The sequence below is a fragment of the Marmota marmota genome, unplaced genomic scaffold, assembly GCF_001458135.2.
Source record: "Marmota marmota marmota unplaced genomic scaffold, marMar, whole genome shotgun sequence".
Taxonomy (NCBI): domain Eukaryota; kingdom Metazoa; phylum Chordata; class Mammalia; order Rodentia; family Sciuridae; genus Marmota; species Marmota marmota.
The window spans coordinates 38,109,684-38,129,642 of NW_026000057.1; the positions used below are offsets into that span (position 1 = coordinate 38,109,684).

Genomic DNA, 19,959 nt, shown 5'->3' on the forward strand with positions numbered 1-19,959 from the left:
AGGCCATTATGCAACCAAACCTTCACACTAACCTCAGCCCCAACCTCCATTGAGTAGCAGTAGCAAGGCACAGTTGCAGCTATCTTATCTGATTTCCTCTCAAAGCTAAGATGGTCCAAGTGTAAGTGGTTTATTTGTAACATTGATAGGTAAATGGAGAAGTGAGAAATGGAATGAAAGAGCCAATAAAGGGTTTGTTATCAAGCAAGCTACCACTGGGGATAACTGCACTTATCCTGAATGGGATAAGCTCCGAGTAGAACGCGTGTCTTGGAGTTATTCCACCTGAAAGAACTTGGAGCTGGATCATTTCTATGCTTGGAGGGAAGTAGAACACTCATGCTTAAGTACTTTTGACTTGCTGCAGGAATAGAATGGGCTCCAAGGTCAATCTGAAAGTCTTCAAGCAAAGAATTTGCTGGAGCTAGCAATTACAGATCGGGCAGCATACACTAAAGGGCAAGAGGATATGGTGTTATTGTGTCCCTTATAAAAAACAAAGATTTGACAGCTCAGGAGGCTGAGGCAGGAGGATCGCAAGTTCAAAGAGATCACTTTCAAAGTTCAAAGCCAGCCTCAGCAAATCAGTGGGACCCTATCTCAAAATTTAAAAATACAAAGGACTGGAGTTTGGCTCTATGGTTCAGCACCCACGGTTCCATTCTGGTACCAAAAACAAATAAAAACACAAAGATTGTGTGTAAATACTATATATAAGTATGAACAAATTCCCTAACATCCCTGAGCATCATTTTTCTAAATAATAAATATTTCACGGGCATTGTTTTGAAAATAAAATCAATATAATCTGCTTATAGTGCCTAGTAGATAATTAATGACAGATATTGATATCAAGATATTTTTATTTCCATTCATTCATGTCTCAAAAATTTGAAATAGTTGTTTGATCCCCTGCTCTGGCATCTATGACAGACTCCTCTACAAAGTATGGAAAGTATTCAAGAATAGAATGGAAATTAAAAATTTAAGGAAAAGTAACATAATTGACATCCATAGCCCATTTTATCCAACAACAGTGGAATACACATTTTCACAAGCTTGCATATGGAATACCCACCAAAATAAATTATGTTCTGGGTCATACAACACACCTTAAAATTTTTAAAAGAATAAAAATCATCCAACACCTGCACTCCGACCACACTGAAATAAAAGTCAATAATCGAAGATACTAAAAATTAGGACAGAAATCAATAGGAAATCAATAGAGAAAACCACTGAAACTAAAGCTGGTTCTTTGGAAAGATCAACAAAATCAACCAGCCTCTAGCAAGCTAAGTTAAAAAAAAATATATATATATATATAGAGAGAGAGAGAGAGAAGACAGAAATTACTAAAATCCCAGCTGATTAATACCCTTTCTAAAACAGAAAGCATCAAGCCCAAATTGGTTCGCTGGTGAATTCTAAAAAAACATTTAATAAAAAAAATCAATCTTCTATAGTTTCTTTTAGAAAATAGAAATGGAGAGAATACTTGCTAACTTCTTCTATGAAGCCAGCATTTAATACCAAAACCATAGGAAGACATCACAAGAAAAGAAAGCTACATACTAATATCTCTTATGAATATAAACACAAAATATCCTCAACAAAATATTAGCATTCACATTTGAAAATCAATTAATGTAATCTATTGCATCAAGACTCTAAAAAAGAAAAATCACACAATCATAGCAAAAATATTTGACGAAATCCAACTCCCACTCATGATGAAAACTAGGACGTTAAGGGAACTTAATAAAGAATAGCTACAAAAATCCTACATCTACTATCGAATATACTGACAACAAATTCAAAGTTTGCCCACTAAGATGAAGAACCAGGAAAGGATGTCCCCTCCTACTTCTCCTTTTGACATTGGTGATGAAAGTCCTAGCTAAGACAAAAGATTAGACAAGGAAATAAAAGGTATATGGATGATAAAGAAGAAATGAAACTTTTTGTTCATAGATGACACCATTGTCTATGTAAAAAACTGAAAGAAGTACTGGCTGGAGTTGTGGCTCAGAGGTAGAATGCTTTCCTAGCATGTGTGAGGCACTGGGTTCGGTCCTCAGCACTGTATATAAATAAAGTGAATAAAAAAAAGGTCCATCAACATCCAAAAAATATTTTTTAAAAAAAGAAAATCTGAAAGAATCAACAAAAAACCCTCTTGAAACTAACAAGAGATTATAATAAGGTTAGAAAATACAAGATTAATATGCAAAAGTCAATTGCTTTCCTATATATGAGCAAGGAACAAGTGAAATTTGAAATTAAAAACAAAATACATTTGGAAGGACCTCCCAAATCAAATACTTACTTAGGTATAAATGTAACAAAATATGCACAGTAGCTCTATGAGGAAAACTATAAAATACTGATGAACAAAATCAAAGAAAAACAAAATAAGCAAATTTTTTATATTTATGGATAGGAAGACACAATATTGTCAAGATGTCAAATCTCTCCAAAATGATCTATAGATTCAGAGCAATCCAAATCAAAATATCATCAGTTCTTTTTATGGATACTGACAAGCTGATTCTAAAGTTTATATGGAAAGACAAAAGATCCAGAACAACACACAATTGAAGGAGAACAAAGTTGAAGGACTGACATTACCCAACTTCAAAACATACTATAAAGTTACAATAAGACAGTTTGATATTGGCAAAAGAAAAGAAAAATAGATCAATGTAACACAAGAGAGCCCATAAAAATCTCACATAAATAAAGTCAACTGATCTTTGACAAAGGAGCAAGGACAATATAATGGAACAAAGACAGTCTTTTCAACAAACGATGCTGGAAAAACTGGTCATCCACATGCAGAGAGAGAGAGAGAAAAAGAGAGAGAGAGAGAGAGAGAGAGAGAGAGAAAGAAGAGACAAAGATCACAGACCCCACACCCTTCACATAAATTAACTCAAGATGGGTCACAGAGCTTAATGTAAAACACAAACCTGTAAAACTCCTAGAAGATAAATAGGTAAAAACCTAGATGACTTTGGGTTTGATGATGCCATTTTAGATACAATAAAAAGGTACTATCCATAAAAGAAATAATTGAAAAACAAACAAACTAACTAAAAAGAAATAACTGATAAGCAGGACTTCATTAAAATAAAAAGCTTTTGCTCGAGTACGAAAAGACAAGCCACAGACTGGGAGAAAATATCTATAAAACACATATCCAAAAAGGGAATATTATCCAAGATGTTCAAAGAACTCTTAAAACTCAACACTAAGAAAATAACCAAGCAAGTTTAAAAATAAGTCCAAGACCTTAAGAAACATCTCACCAAAGAAAGTATACAGATGGCAAATAAGCATATGATAGGATGTTCCACATCATATGACTCCAGGGAAATGTAGACTAAGTGAGATAAGAACACACACTAGAACACCTGAAATCTAGAACACCAACAACACCAAATGCTGACAAAGACGTGGAGCAGTAGAAACATTCGTTGCTGGTGGAAATGAAAAATGGTTCAATCACTTTGACAGACAGTGTGGCAGTTTCTTATAAAACTAAACATACCCTTCCCATATAACCCAGCAATTGTGCTCCTTGGTATTTATGGAGCTGAAACTTACATCCATATAAAAACAATTCACAAATCTTTGTAGCAGCTTTTTTCATAATTGCCAAAACCAAAAAACCACAAACACATTCTTCAGTAGGTAAATGGATACATACATTGCAGTATATCCAGACAATGGAATATTATTCCGTGCTGAAAAGCATTGAGCTACCAAGCCATGAAAAGACATGGAGGAAACTTCAATCCATATTACCAAGTGAAATAAGTCAAGTCTGAAAAGACTCCATCCTGTATGATTCCAATTATATGATTTTCTTTAAAAATGCAAAAGGGTGGAGGCAGCAAAATGATCAGTAGTTGCCATAAGGAGAAGAATTACTGAAGAGTCAGAGCATGAGGATTTTTAGGGTAGTGAAACTATTCTGCATGAAACTATAATGGTGGCTATATGTCATTAAATATTTTCCCAACTCCATAGAAAGTATAATGCCAAGAATGAATCCTAATGTAAACTTTGGACTTGATATGATGATGATGATGATGGCAATGTAAGTTCATCAGCTGTTACCACCCTGTTAGGGGATGTCCATAATGGAGAGGCTCCATCTGTGTGAGGGTAGAACATGGAGAATCTCTGCACCTTCCACTAATTTTGCTGTGAACCTAAAATTTCTATAAAAATTTTTATTTAAAAAAAAAAGGAAGAAGAGACACCAGTGTCTTTATGTAGCTTGATAACATAGGTCGTGTCCCCAATTACAACTTTTCTCCCTCAAACTGGACAAACGCTAATAAGCAAATGCTTGCGATAGAAAACTGCTCCCTCCTGGGTGCAGATTGAACATGCACCATCAGCAGGCTGTACCCTTTAATCATGCCGTGCTGTTCTCTGAAGCCACTCCTCCCCCAGCCTTTCTGGAGGATGTCCAGACCAATGCTTATCTCGTTTGTTCTCTACTGATGACCTTTCATGATGGGTAACGGCTTAATGAAATCATAATGTCAAAATAGAATTCCCTTTGTCTTTGAAGTCTGTGTTTCACACTTCTTACTGCTTTTCCAAAAGCAAAGGGTTGTCCTGGATAAGAGGGCAGGGGACAGCATGGATTCAAACTGCTGGTGGCGTGAGGGTGAGGTTAGATGACCGAGCAGGTTCTCAGATCCTTTATTCCACTAACTAACCAGAGGTTTCATCTGACTTCACAAACTTAACCATGCTTGAAGACACTAATTTGGCTTCCACTGGAGGACCAGGAAAAGATTTTTTCATGGCATCAAAACATGCAAGAGTCTTGAAGAGGTTGTCTGGGTCAGGATTTTGCCTCTAGGCAAGATTTTCTGGAAACCGTTTGTCTTCCATGAGACTGCCTTTACTGAAGGGTCAAGAGAATTCCTTAGGGTCCCAAGGGCAATCCTTGAGGGATTTGTTCCTTTGGTCTAAATAAAAACCTTCCTGATAGTCTCTGATAATAATTTTTAAAGTTCCTTTGTTCTGTCTCTGAGAGAAAGAGTACCAACTTTTCCATAAAATCTAGCTTGTTTTTATATTTTCTCAGCATTCTCTTTCCAATATTTCTTTATCGCTCTAAAATTCCATTAGTATTTTAATGTAGCTGTTTCAAAATCTGCTTCAAGTATGCTATAAACTGTCTTAATTGTGAAGTCCAACTAGGACTTCAGGGGTACCTGTGTGTAAATGAGAGTAGGCAGGGTTGCAGGGAGCTCTTCCAGGGTTGTTGTTTTTTGGGGGGGAGGGGGTAGAAAGGGAGACTCTTCTTTATATCCTCATAAGTAGCCCTCTCCTCACTGACTCCAGAAACACAAATGTTTTTAGCAACAAATAAAACCTTTCTTCTGCCCCATTACTGGAGAGAGACGAGGTACAAAAGTTCACAGACATATAGCTGACGAACATCAAGTCTTTTCCAGTAAGCTTTTATTAGGTTGGGAGCACACAGGATGCTTCTAGTAAGGCAAAGGAAAAAGCATGAAAAGGTGTTTGTCATTCTTTAAGACTGCTGTAGATCTTTTAAACATCCTTCCTATACTTTAGGAATTTCCCATAAGATCCGTTTTGCTTCCTTGGTAGTGGTAGTGAGCAAAGTATTGTTTTCCAGCAATCCTTGAAGCTAGACACCATTTTGCATCATGTGCTTTGGTGAGATGTTCACTTGGAAAACAGCACCTTAAGAAAAGACACCATTTGGCGAAGTTGGTGATGGAGGCATCCACTGGGGGTAGGCATAGGTGCTAACAGATCTTCAGGGTTTCCAGCTCCAAGACCAGGGTGTGAACTTCCCCACTGGCCCTCCAAAAGCAGCACAGCAGGCGCTTCATAAAAGCAATCCTATGGCACCATTTGGGCACTCCTGCCCACATTTATTTCTTAGTAAATTTATTTTCTGCTTAGACTAACTACAGTGAGTTTTGCCGTTTGCATCTGAAAATGTTGACTGGTACAATGCTGTTTTAACAATTGTATTCCACTGTGGACTTGCTTTGATTCCACTAACACTCAACCAACTTTTCATTCTGTTGAAATTCCTACCAGGCTCTTCAAAAATACCACAGCCATTTCTCTGTGGAGACAGACCCATGGGTTTTGAGCATTGATGTGGTCCTTTTAAAAATTATAAATAATTCTCTCTGATACATCACTTTCTGAGTTCAGAGGATTAATGCAACAGGGAAAGGACAAAAATAAACCCAAATTTTGAATACAAGTTAGATTGTCTGACCTAAATCACAGACTGGGCTCCCATAAGTCTTCTGTAAGTTTAAGAGAAAGAAAATTTGGGAACATAAGGGTATGTAGCAGCAAAGCAGGTGCCTCTGAAAGTTCCTCAAATATATAGTGATTTTCAACCCCAGTTTCACACTGGGATCACCTAGGAAATTTTTAAAATATGATTGCTTGGATCTCTCCTTAGGAACTCTGTTTTAATATTTGGTCTGGAGTAGTTCCTGGATATGGCTATCTTTCAAGTTTGCCAGGCCAATTCTAAGACCATGGTGGAGACCTCTCTGTATGAGTGGGAATTCAGGCCATAAATACAAGTTGGAAGTCTTAGGGTGATATGAGACCTATAGGCCACATCCTCACATAGAAGTGTTATACAATTTCTAAACTTGAGGATATGCATCAAATAATATATTAACTGCCACTTGGTATTATCTGCCTTTGACTAAGGAGCTCTGCTCACCTGATTTGCCCAAAGTGCTTGTAGGAGAATGACTCTCACGTTGCCTGGATCCATATAGCTTAGATACATTCTCAATAATATCTGCAGCAGTTTGTTTAACACAGGATTTTATAAAATAAACAAGAGGATAAGTTGAGACATGATCTACTGTGTGGAATGTATTGGATACTACATTGTAAGCAGTTTATATAGAAATACACATCTGCATACACACCTCCAGTCATAGATCTAGAGCTGTGGGGAAGAGAGAAGCATTGGGTTGGCATGGAATGTCACCCAGAAGCCAGCAGGTTTCTAGGGACAACGTTCCTGGGGAAGAAGGGGGTGATCAGAAGAACTGGGGGATTGCCCCGGATCTGGAAAACCAGAAGGCAAAAATGGCCCAGAGGGAGGTCATTCCCATAACAAAGCAAAAGAAGTCAAGTGACTAGAATCAGGTAGTAAAGGAACATCAGGCCCCTTCAAACAAACACAGGTACAGAAGTGATTGCAAGAATGTGATGCAAGTAACTAAAACAAGAAAGGCTGGGCTGAATAATCTCAAGTATAAGACAAGAACTGACTTGGAATAGGACAGTTCACCAGAATGGGAAGGGAGATGATCTGGAAGAAGGGAAACAGAGAGGGATCAATTGCATCCAACCGCAAACCAAAAGCTTGTGCAACCTGAAAGGAGGATGCGGCCTGCCCAATGTTTCCTGCAACCCTTATCCTCAGGGGCAGCTGCTGACACTCTTTCTGAGAGTGCTGATGAGTCTCTTCACCAAGAGGCTGCCAGACAGGGGCCAAGTCCTTTGCAATATTGTCTGGCTTTTGTCTTCTTCCCGGCCTTTGCCATTCTGTATTCTTTTTTTGGTACACATCAGAGCCAGAGAGAATACAGCCATTACACAGCATTCTCAGGCTGCCTGTCTGAGTTGCTTCAAATTCAGTCTTTCCTGCTTTGCATACACAGGCTTCAGCAATGTGCATTGTATTCCTGTTTGCTACTTTAGAAATTGGTGAAATGACCCTTATGTAAAGGCTATTACAAAAATGTGTAAGATGTAAGAGGAAAATTGTGAATTTTTTTTTAACAGACCTAAAAGAAAATCTGAATAGGGATCTTTCTGGTGAGGAAGTTATAATATGGTAAACATGTATTCATGGAGGAATAGTGAGATTAATAAAATGGAAGTGAAAATCTAGAAACTTGTATATACATGGATAATTTATATATGATGGCATTTGTCTCAGTGCCAAAAAAGACAATTTACTTGAAGAGTTAAGACAAAGGGTAATCTGGTTGCAGAGAAGTAGTTTGATTTCTGCCTTAAGCTCAAATCAACCACTGTGGACAAGGAGACATCTGGGATGCTTGCAAGGTCATTGTGTCCTGTCACCCATCTGCATCACTAATACCTCCCATTGAAACGGGGGAAGAGAAGGATACAATTAACCTGAGTTAGGGGCCTCTGATGCTAATACTCAGGAAAAAAAAAATGCACACCTGTCCAAGGTTAACTGGCCAATTTTCCCATGACAAACATCCGTATATAGCTAGAAACGTTGGCTTAGCTTATTTTAAGGTCTCCTTAATGATTTCTGGGGAAAAAAAAAAATTATATAGACCAGGTGTCGGCAAACTACTAATCACAGGTCCAATCTGGGCCCTGGCCTGTCTTGGTAAATAAAGTTCACTGGCGCCGGGTGTGGTGGCGCATGCTTGTAATCCCAGTGACTCAGGAGGCTGAGGCAGGAGGTCCAAAGTTTGAGACCAGGCTGGGCACTTATTGAGACCATGTCTCAAAGTTTTTAAAAGGACTGGGATATAGCACAGTGGTAGAGTGCTTTTGGGTTCGTTTCAGTATCGTGAAATGTAAAGTTAACTGGCACCAAGGTACACTTCTTTGGTTATACATGGTTTATGACTGCTTTTGCTCTACAACAGCAGGATTCAGTAGTTGCAAGAAACTTTATGACCCACAAAGCCAAAATTTATTTGGTATCTATCTCTTTCAGAAAAAATTTCCTGATGCAGATCATCTCTTTCAAGAAGCCTGATGGAAAGAGCTATGGGTTGGAAAAAGGAGCAGGGGTGATCTGGTCTCTAAACCAGATCCACTCCCATTAACCAACCCAGGGCAAACTTGGCTTCAACCTTTCCAGGCCTTAATTTCTAATAATAGTGTTCTTAATTTCTTAATTTCTAATAATTTCTTAATTTCTAATAATAATTTCTTAGTTTCTTAATTTCTAATAATGGTGTTCAAATCAGGTTCTTCTGACATCAAAAGACTATAATTTCAGAAAAGCCCCGATGAGTTAAAAAGTAGAAATCTATATGAAAATCATGAAATGGTATTACATTTCATTTTAAAGGATGTATCTTCTTATTTAAAAAAAAAAAAAAAAGCCCACGCTGTTTGTAAGTCTTATTGTGAAGACCAGGAAAAGGATAAGAATTTAGAAGGAAGAAATCCTCAAATCTGAACACTGATGAGAAAATTGCACTTAACATTTTTCAAGGCTTTTATTTTAACTTTTCACACAAATCAGTAATTTGACTGTTTGCCATGGAGAGACAATTGCATGTATTTGCATTTTTCTGTGTGTGAGAATTTAATTTTTTACAACCCGCTGTGTTTTTCAGGCCCTTTAACTAATAGGCTTTTATCACCTTATGATTGCCTAATTTTCTCTTAATTGCTTTATGACAATATAATTTATTTTGATCGCTCCCACCCCGTGGTTTTACTTTCTGATGATGGACTTTATGAATTTATGTATGCTACTATGCATCGACTTAAGTTTTCAATTCTCCAACATAAATGGAGGAGTAAAAATGGAGTAAGTTAAGAGTCATAAGATATCTATGCTTTTCTGTGTGGGGAAATCTCTGCACATGAAGTGTCCATTTTCCCAATCAGCATTGGCCTGTGGGCACACTTACCACTAAGGCCCTTCTGGTGACTTCCGTATGGCTCTTTGCACCTTGTAGGCACAGGCGTATGTTGGTGAGCAAGCCCACCAAGTCCATGCAGAGGTGTAGAAGAAACCTGTCTTGGTCTGTAATTAGCACAATATCTTCCACAGTGTTTATTAGATTTCTTTTTTTAATATTATTTTAGTTGGCAATGTCACCTTTATTTTATTTATATGTGGTGCTGAGAATCAAACCCGATGTCCCACACATGCTAGGCAAGCACTCTACCATAGAGCTACAACCCCAGCCCTATTATATTTCTTATTTGGATCAAGTGGAAGATTTCATTGTCTTAAAAATGACCTGGATAAGCCCACACTGATTTTTAAAACAGTCATTGTTTTCTTTCATTAAATTCTACATCATTGGTTTCTGACAAGTCATTTCATAAATACAAATAAAGGACCAGATGTAGCTCAGTGGTAGAGCACTTGCCTAGCCTGTGTGAGGCTCTGGGTTTGATCCTTTAACTGAAAAAAAAAAAAACCTATAAGTATTAACATATTCTGGGTTTACTCAGTTCATTTCAGGATAAATGCATCTTATGTCTGTAGTATTAACTGAAATTCCCTTCCTGGTGTGGAAGACAAAAATTCCAGGAAGTGAAATCCAGAAGGAGCGGGTAGCATTGAGTAGGACTGAAGTCATGCACATGCCTCTAACACAAGGCAGATAACAATGCACTGTTGCTGCCTACTGTTTTAATTGTCACCATTTCTTGAAACATCAATTTGTGTAAATATTTTAGGTACTATTTGTTTTTCAATTTTCAAGCAGATTTAATAAAAATATAAGCTTTATTCCCATGTACGGAGTGCATTGGCCAAGGTTACATAGATGTTATGTGGCAGAGCTGGAATTCATGACTAAGGACATTTTGGCACCAAAGCCCTGCTCTTATAAGTGTCCATGTGATCTTTCTTATAAAAGTACTTTCTCCTTTATTATCTCATTTGATCCCAACACCATGAAAAAACCCTATAAGTACAAACATATTCTGGCTTTACTCAGTTCAGTTCAGTTCAGTTCAGGATAAACACAGACAGGGTAGGCACCATGTTCTCCCTTTTTATAGATGAAGACTGGGGAATAAGTGCTGTTTAGTTCCCAAACTTATAACAGGTAGAGTCAGATAAGCCAGGCTTCCTGATTCCTGAGTCAGTGCTCTTTTGGTAAATATATTTTGTTTTGTTTTTTAAAATCAAAACCTGTAATCAAACTGGAAAGTTTAGTTAGAAGCATGCTTATGGATAAGTCCAAACCCCTTGTGATTTCACAAATCGTGGCTTAGCAGGTCAGTGGGTGAGAGGAGGCCTTCTTCTGGTTCCATGAGTAGTCATCAGCTCTATGGCCTTAGACAAGTGTTTTTGCCTCTTTCAATATGTAAAATAATGGGAATGGATGAGAGAGGTTTTGTGGTTCCTTCCATTTCTGGGGAGTGTGACTCTATGACCTTTGGCCAGTATAATATGGTCATGATCCAGGTACCTAGAGACCAAACCTCTATTTGTCTAGATTGCATTACTATGCAGAAAGAACACAGCAAATAGTTGCCTTTAAATTTACAATCAGAATGGTGCTTGGAACCATTCTGTATCTGCAATTGTCTAGTGAATTTGGGCCATGCAGACAACTACTTCAGATAATTCAGGTCAAACTGAAGTTCAGTGCAAGGATAAAATGAGATAACAGGACTTTTTGAAAATGAAACATGTTTTTTTAAGAGCTGAAGGATTACATTTAGTTTTACTTTGAATGAACACAATAGTTCTTGAAATCCCTGCTTTCTCCTGTTTGTAATGCACAACATTACACAGAAAACTCCTATTCTCTTGATTATATTTGATTATATTAGAATTTCATACATTACCTTCCATTATACCTAGAGAGGATATGGGAGGTACAAGATGCAGATGATGGATTACTTTATCTGTTTAGTCACAATTGCAATAACTGCCAACTTTTGTCAAGCACTTATATGCTAATCATTCCACTTGCTTCAACTCACGTCCACAACAAAACTGAGAAGTTAGTACTATTATTGTCCTTTTTGTTAATGAGGCCCCTAATGCTTTAAGCTTGAGGGTTGGGTAAGTTCAGGATCATACAGGCCAGTAAACTGCAAAACGAGAATTTGAACAGAAAGGCAGTGGGCCCTGGATGTAGGGATTGAGGGGAAGTAGTGAGGGCAGAAAACAGAGAGTGATGAAATAGAAGACAAGCAAACATTCCCGCTGACCCACAGAGAGACAGCTATGCCATCTGGATGGGCAGACAGAAACCAGCTAATGGGATGAGTCTGCAACAGCGCCTCCCCATGGGGCAGGAGGGTAATCACCAAAGTCCCTAATGATTACCCAGAGTGTACAGGGAAAAGCTAACTTATATTTAATGAACAAAATAAAGGAAGTGCTAGCACATTTTCAGAAGATAATGGCAGCTGATATTTACTAAACTGCCACCAGGTGCCTGGTGCTGTTCTAAGCACTAGGTATGTGTGAATAACACTATGTCCTGGGTACCATGGCAACCTTCAGGTAACCTATGAGAAACTAAAGCACAGAGAAGGGACTTGATGGAGGTCCCTTGCTGGTGAGTGACAGAGTTAAAAAGGGAACCCAGGCAGTCCAAATTGCAGCCATTCCTTTTCACTACCCCTTTCCATAGAGTTTTCATTCAGAAAGGATGTCTGTAAACCCCACAGTCAACCTTGCTGTATAACCAAACGATCCATTTTATTAATACTTTGAATTTACGGTTTTGAAATCCTGTTAACAAAACTGTCAGGTCACATAAATGTTGAAATTGTCTCTGACTTCATCAAATGCATGCATGTTCTCAGGACCCAATAAACTCATTTCCACTTTCACCACTTCGGTTTAGCCAGATTTAATGGGAGCAATCAAACAGCTAATATCAGAGATATGTTGATGTAGAGGCAATAAAGTCATAGGGTTGCTGAAAAGAAGTGAAATGTCTGTTTCCTGTGAAATATGTATCCTTTAATATATTCCTACTTTGCAAATCTGTGGTTGAAGAGCAGTGAAATACAATATGAAATACCACATTAAAACAAAACCATAATGACAAGTGTTTGGTTCCTAGAAGAAAGTGGTGCTGTTATCAGTCAGAAATGATAAATAATGCAAAGAGAAAGACTTGAGATTCTAACCCTTTGGTCATAGTCGCAGATCTGAAGCAGTCAAATGGGCCCCCCGGATGGCCCAGTGGAGCCGTGGGATAATGAGACTGGCTTGTGGCCACAGCTGTGGGTTACCCTAGTCCCCAAACCCACAAGTCACCACCGTGCCTTTTCTCCCTGCCTCGAGGCAACCTTCAATTTCAGAAGGGCACAGAATCAAACAGAAAGCAATTAGTGTGGCAGAACCTTGAAAAGAAACCAATAGCCAGAATCTAGAGGGTTTTTTGCAGAAAGCCAGGATTTCCTTATTTGCAGAGAGAAACAACAAGAACAATTAAAAGTTTCAAATCATGTATAATTACTTTCAAGTTGGGTTTGGTGAAACATAAATAAATTTCATATCAGAGCTTTAGCCCAAGTCCGGTGCTGTGTTTGTTTTAGAGAACACTGCTTTCATCTTGGTAGAGGATGTCATAAAAGCACATTTCAAAAAATTACCATTGGCACCCAGTTTCCTATTTGATTATATTTTGGCACACAGCCCTGCCAGTCATACAGAGCCCCTATCTCAGTGGTTCTGATTGGAAGATAATCGCACGTACCACCTACCTTTCGCCAATCTCACCCCCCATGCTGCAACAATCTTAAATCTCAGGAGCCACAAGAAATGACTCAAATTATGTAAGAAAGTCGGTACTTTCCATTTTAGTTAACCCCAGGCAAATTCATCAAGCCCCCTTGAAACAGCGACACTAAGAGTGCTAGGAGTTAGAAGCATCAGATACCAATTACAAGCTGCGAACTAAATGCCGTAATTAACGAGACATACACTTTAATCTAAAACAAGTCAAAAATGTTGCTGGATAAAGAAAAAAGTAAAGTGAAACTCCATAATTATAATAAATTGGTACACAGTGGATAGATTTCTCCACCTAAGCTACAAAATAGACATGTCTCTGGTATACTGTAACAGGCAAGTGTTTTACCATTAACATTAAACTCTGAATAAAGAGCACACTTTAATAAATAAACCAGTCAATTGAACACTCAAACCTCAGACATGGATGCACATCAATGGCCCCTACCTTACACCAATTTCAAATGGATTCTTAAAAACTAGGTTATATATCCTTTTCATAATCACCATTCAGATAAAGTCCATGCATATTTTTCTTGCATGTAGTTTCCTTTGTTCTTTGCAGATGAGTTTATGCTAAATGCATTGCATATTTTCCAACATGGTCTTTTGTGCTTTCCTGGAAATCTGTTAATTTCAATAAATTTCTTTTTGTTTTTGGAAGAAATTAATATTATATGCATTGACTCTTCACGAAGGGCAATGCTTAGGTCCCCTTCGACAGTCTTCCAGAATACATGTAAAAAATATTGTCACAGTTACATACTTGAGGGTTTGCTTTTCTTTGTTTTGGTAAAGATTAGTGGGTACATTTGGAGGAAGATGTGAGAGAGAGAGAGAGAGAGAGAGAGAGAGAGACATAGAACCATTCTCTGGTATTTTTTAAAGCTTCTGCCAGCATCAGGGCCATATGAAAAGGTGAAAACAGACTGATAGGCGAAGGGCATTATGATCATAAAAGGATATGTCAAGGTTAAATTTTCCTCTAATCCCAGACTGCAGGAGGGAAGCTACTGCTCTAAAGTCCTTCTGCGTAGCTTTATCCATGAGCTTGCTCTTGACAAATGGAAACAGTAGTGTAGTCCAGAGACCAATTACAAATCACTCTTCTGATTCCTTTAATCCCTTCGTTTCCATTTCTGATTAAAATAAAGATTTTTTTTCTTAGACAGCAAAAGAAGAGAACTTATAAGTAGTCTAAATCTTCAGCTAAAAGGAAGGCCTTGAGAGCTGTCTCTCCCCCTCAACCTTTTAAGTCACTACCAACCCTTCCACATCTGCTTCATGGTGCTGGTAAGCATGTACTTGACTTCCAGCAAAGGCAACGTGGCAGACATGAACACAGGACTCTTGGCACTTCCCATGTAGCTGATGAAATCACCACATGATCCAAAACCTCCCAGCAAAATCTCACTCAAATATCTGTTCAACCAAGAAGGAAATTGGAGGAAACTATCCTGTGTTATTACCTCCAGGGATGGTGATGATGATGACAGTGATGATGACTAACAGCTACTCTGTACCTACACTCCAGGCACTTAACACGTTTATTCTCATATTATCCCTAGGTAAGTACTATGCAGAATATTCAGGGGGAAAATACGTTTGCAGAAAACTTGCTCAAGGTCATATGGCCAGAACATGGTAGAACTAGAGACTTGAGACCTTGGGTGATACATTGTAAAGCTTAAAACTTCAAGTGCTACCTTAACACCTTTGAGCCTCGTGGGGTCCCAAAGGCATAACCATGAGAGCTCCTGCTCTCATCTTGGTAGCCCCTCTCCCCGCCTTCCCCATAACCCTGCAGGAAAGACCTCCTACTACCGTATTAGCTGGACCAACTGAACCCACTCTCCTCAATCTGCAACTTTGACTCTCTGCCAGCTGGTGAGATTGTTCAAGTTTGCCTCCTACAGCTCCTTCTGGTTCATTCAGCTCCCAAGTACAACTCCATGTGACCCAATATGGCATGCAGTGTCCTTCTCTAGGCAGTGAGTACACAGGACTAGTGAACTGCTTTTTATTTAATCTAGGCCATCTTGTTCCACTTGAGTTGAAGGATCCCTTTTTCTCTAACACAGTGAATAGGAGGTGGTCAGAGTAGTCAAGAAACTAACCTCTGAGACCTTCACCGCTGCATGTACTGTCTCCCTGAAGTGAGCCAGAAAGAAACTGCAAGGCTCTCTATCAGCAAGCTGGGCCTCTCTTACCAGGTGTGCTGGCTCCTTCACCCTATCCTTCTGCCAGAGGGGTGCTTTTGGGAGTCAGGACCAGGATCTAAGAGGCAAAGAGGCCTAAAGGAGAGCCAGTGCTATGCCAGGCACAGGGGCACACAGCCTGTAATCCAGAGGACTTGGGAAGATGAGGCCAGAGGACCCCATTTCAAGACCAGCCTCAGCAACTTAAAGAGACCTTGTCTCAAAATAAAAAGGGATGAGGATTTAGCTCAGTGGTAAAGCACTCCTCAGTTTTTCTTTCAGAAAGAAAGAAAAATTGGGGAGCCAGTATCCATGTGATGGGAGCTGGGACTATTGAAAAGACCCAATGGAAATGACCCAACACTTTGCATCAACTGCAGCTGAGGCCTGATGATGCTTTCAGAACAACTAGGCCATTTCTTTGGGTGGATCTGGCATCAAGCTGGGAGATTCACATCAGTGACACCCTCTTCTACACTTGGAGGGGAAAAAAAGCCACCAAGGTATAGCAAAAATGATTCTCTAGATAAATGGATAAATAAACTGTGGTATATATACATAATGGAATATTATTTAGCAATAAAATTATGGCATTTGCAGGTAAATGGATGGAATTAGAGAATATCATGCTATGACTGCACATATGGTATGACACTACCTCGGGTACAACCACAGAAATGTAAAGTTGTGCTGCAATTGTGTACAATGAATCAAAATGCATTCTGTTGTCATATATATCTAATTAAAATAATTTTTTAAAAAGAAAGAAAAAAATGATTCTCACAGGGGGAACTTATGATCTCACCCACACAGGTGACCCAGGGACCTAAGCAGCTGAGCTGAACCCCGCCGGGTGTGTCCTAGATTGTGTAGTTGTGAACAAAACCAAGATTGGGGGAGGTCACATAGTGAGAAGAACATGAAATAAGTCCAAGGGTCAGCTTGAGCATTCACGAGATAAGCATATTTGACAAGGACTTAATGTTTCCAAGCCTCAGTTATTGCATTTGTATGGTAAGCAAAGCAACTTACAAGGCTGTTGTGAAGATCATGTAGGATAATGGGTGTCAAGTATCTGGCATGGTTGGAAGACACAATAATCAGAGGAAGCTCCATTCTAGACTGTATGGAAGGCTGCATCCCTGGTGGGTAGAGAAGAAACAGCAAATTAATGTTAATATACAGGAGCAGTCAAGTCTTAGGCTTTACATGGATTCAAAGTCTGAAGAGAGAAATCCTCTCCCTGTCATGACTTTTGACCAACGTCTATGCTATAATACCTCTTTTTCTAAAACGAAACTCTTAGAACTAGAGGAGTTTGTTTTGTTTTGTTTTGTGATGCTATGCTGTTTGGTGGTGGTTATTTTATTTGCATTTAGTAGGTTCTGCTTATAGGTTTGGGAGAGGAAGTTCATGTTTTCAGTAGGGGAATAAAATAGCCTATTGGGGTCCCATGTTATGGGACATGGATGGGTCATTTGTATGTCTTCATATGTGGTTTCACCTTTTCTCATAAGGGTGTGACCTTGAGAAAATCACACTTTTGGGGTCCTCAGTTTTCTTAATTATTAGATTAGATACACTGTAATTTCAATGTCAGCTCTTTATTAGTAGTATTATTGTTCCTTTTTTTTAGGGAATGCTTCTCCATAGCTTTATGATGTGAATTTAGAGTATTTGATTTCTGAGTATTGGGGTTTCTGATATTGCCTTCACTTTTCCCCTTCGGTTACCTGTTGGTTCCCACAGGCAAAAGTTTCCCACACAGTCCCACTTTCTGAAGACCTCTGTGGGGTCTGCAACCAACTTCAGTCTTAACTAATAAGACACTTGCTTGATCTCTCTTGTCCTGATTTTCCATGAAGATTATAATTCCTTTGGGAAGATATTCCAGTTGGCTTCTGTCTCTGTGGAGATATAGTAAGTGATTGGAGACCATCTGAAGATTCATGGTGGTGGCAGGGACTAACACACTATTTCTTCTGCTGCTTTGGAATAATGTGGCCATGTTTTAAGAATCCAAGTCTATCTTGCCAAAGTAGGATCAGGCATTTCCTCAGCCCAGAGGAGGCCTCAACAGGGAGGGCATGGTAAGATGAAGACCTCCAAAGCAGAGCCCAAGCAGAAGTACCACTTTCCCTCCATTGTCTCTGAAGATTTCTTTCCACCTCACCTGGGGGAATCAGGATTGTGTTCTTTAAACTGGGAGCTCCTGGAGTTCTGGTCTCTCCACCATTCTTTCCTATAGTCATGTCCTTCCACTCTGTCACAGCTGAACTAGAGCACACACAATTGGATCAGGTGTACAGATGTTTATACAACAGTGCAAGGGAGTCGCAAAGTACAGGCTACCCAGAGATTACGTGAGTTACAAGGACAAAGCCTCGCATTACTCAGTTAGCTTGGCACAGGTTTAAAGCATTTGGTTCTACTCAACAAACATTAAACAGTCCCTTCCTTGCTCTCCCAGCTTCCCCCCCACCCCAAGGCTTGGCCCTGCCCCTCCCCCCATCTCAAAGCCCAGTCCTTTGTCTTCATTATCCTGTCTTTATTCTTGCTGGGATTGTTGGGCTTTCACCAAGACTATGTTTCTGTTTCCTGGAAAAACAAGGACAGAGTCCATCAGGTGGATGCATCACTCCGCTTAGCTTCAGAGCAAACCCTTCTTTAGAAGACCCTGGGATCCTGATCGCCTTTTGAAATTTGCCCACAGGTCTCTCATTGTTAGGATTTATAAAAGCCTAATTATCTCTGCTGAGCTCTATCAGAGTCTTGGTCATCCTGGGTCTTCCCAACTCACTCCTTTTCTTGTTCCATGGACCTCTAAAAGGCCCTCAGTGTCCACCCTTATCCCTTACATTAGAAGATGGCCCCTGGTGCACACATCACTAACTGTGATCAACAGCTCCGTCCTGCCCTGGTACGTCCCAGCAATGCTGTGTATCTCACAGTCTCTATAGACTAGACCTCCTTCCATCCCAGCCTCCCAACAATCTGGGTCCCTTGAGGATTTCTGAGGAAGTAAGAGTTAAAAGAGTTTTACCACAGAATTCCTAGGAGAGAGGCATGAAAATATGTAATCCCAACACATAAAGAGTAAGAAAAAGAAAATAAACAAACATGTTATAATTATATCAGGGGTGTGCGGAATTATAATAAGATTTTTTTTTTCTTTTTATTCGTTTTTCTTCTAAATGTCCATGTGCATTACTTTATAATTAGGAAAACCACTGTTTATAAAGTAAGATTAAAGTCAACCCTCTATCACCCAGCAATGCCATTAGGAAGAGGCTGGGTTTCAGGATTGTCATTGCTCCCCTGCCCTGTCATCTCTTTGCAATCCTCAGTCTTCTCATTCATTTATTTATTTCTCACTTTGTTCATCCATTTCCTGTCACTTCCTTCAATATCAGTAGCTAATTTCATTTCGTTCCCTGAATCTTCATATGCTTCTCTTCATTTCCCAGACTCAGGGTTGGGGCAGAAAGACCGTGAGAAATAGCAGAGTCACAATCAGGTCAAGGCACTTAAAACCTGGAGTGCATTTGTGTCAGTCAGGGCTCACCAGAGAAACAGAACCATAGGAGAGAATGTACATGAATATAAGCAGCTGGGCTGGGAGGAGTAAGGCTAGGCTGGTTAACGGCTCTGAGTACCAGGATGTCATAGAGCTGAAGAAAATGGATGTCCCAAGTCAATCAGAGAAAGCAAATTTGCCCTTCCTCTTTTTGTTCTGTTTGGACTTTCAACAGATTGGGTGATATCTACCCATACTGCGAAAGCCATCTGCTTCACTCAGTTCACCAATGTTAATGCTATTATCCTATGGAAATATCCCCCTCCCCAAATAATGTTTTACTACTGATTTGGACATCCCATAGATCAGTCAAGTTGATATATGTAATTTTAACCATTATAGCCTTCTTCATCTCTCTCTTTTTCAGCCATCTTGAAGAAGGCAGAATTCTGAGATGGCAGGAGCTTGGATACCTGAGTCTCTGGAAGGAAGAGAGTTCTTGTCAACTGGCATTGGACTTTGTGTAAGTGATAAATGAACTTTCCCTTTGTCAAGACTCTGAAGTTGGGGCTGGGCTTGTGGCTCAGTGACAGAGCGCTTGCTTAGCATGTGTGAGGCGCTGGGTTCGATCCTTAGCACCACATACAAATAAATAAATAAATAGATGTATTGTGTTTACCTACAAATAAAAATATGTTTTAAAAAAGGCTCTGAAGTTTAGAAATTCATTTGTTACAACA

General features: G+C 39.2%; 1 pseudogene; it reads left to right on the forward strand.

The window, feature by feature from the left end:
- Positions 1-4,400: 4,400 nt before the first annotated feature.
- The window catches only part of LOC107141218, a 110,437-nt pseudogene continuing 94,878 nt past the window's right edge, over positions 4,401-19,959 (forward strand).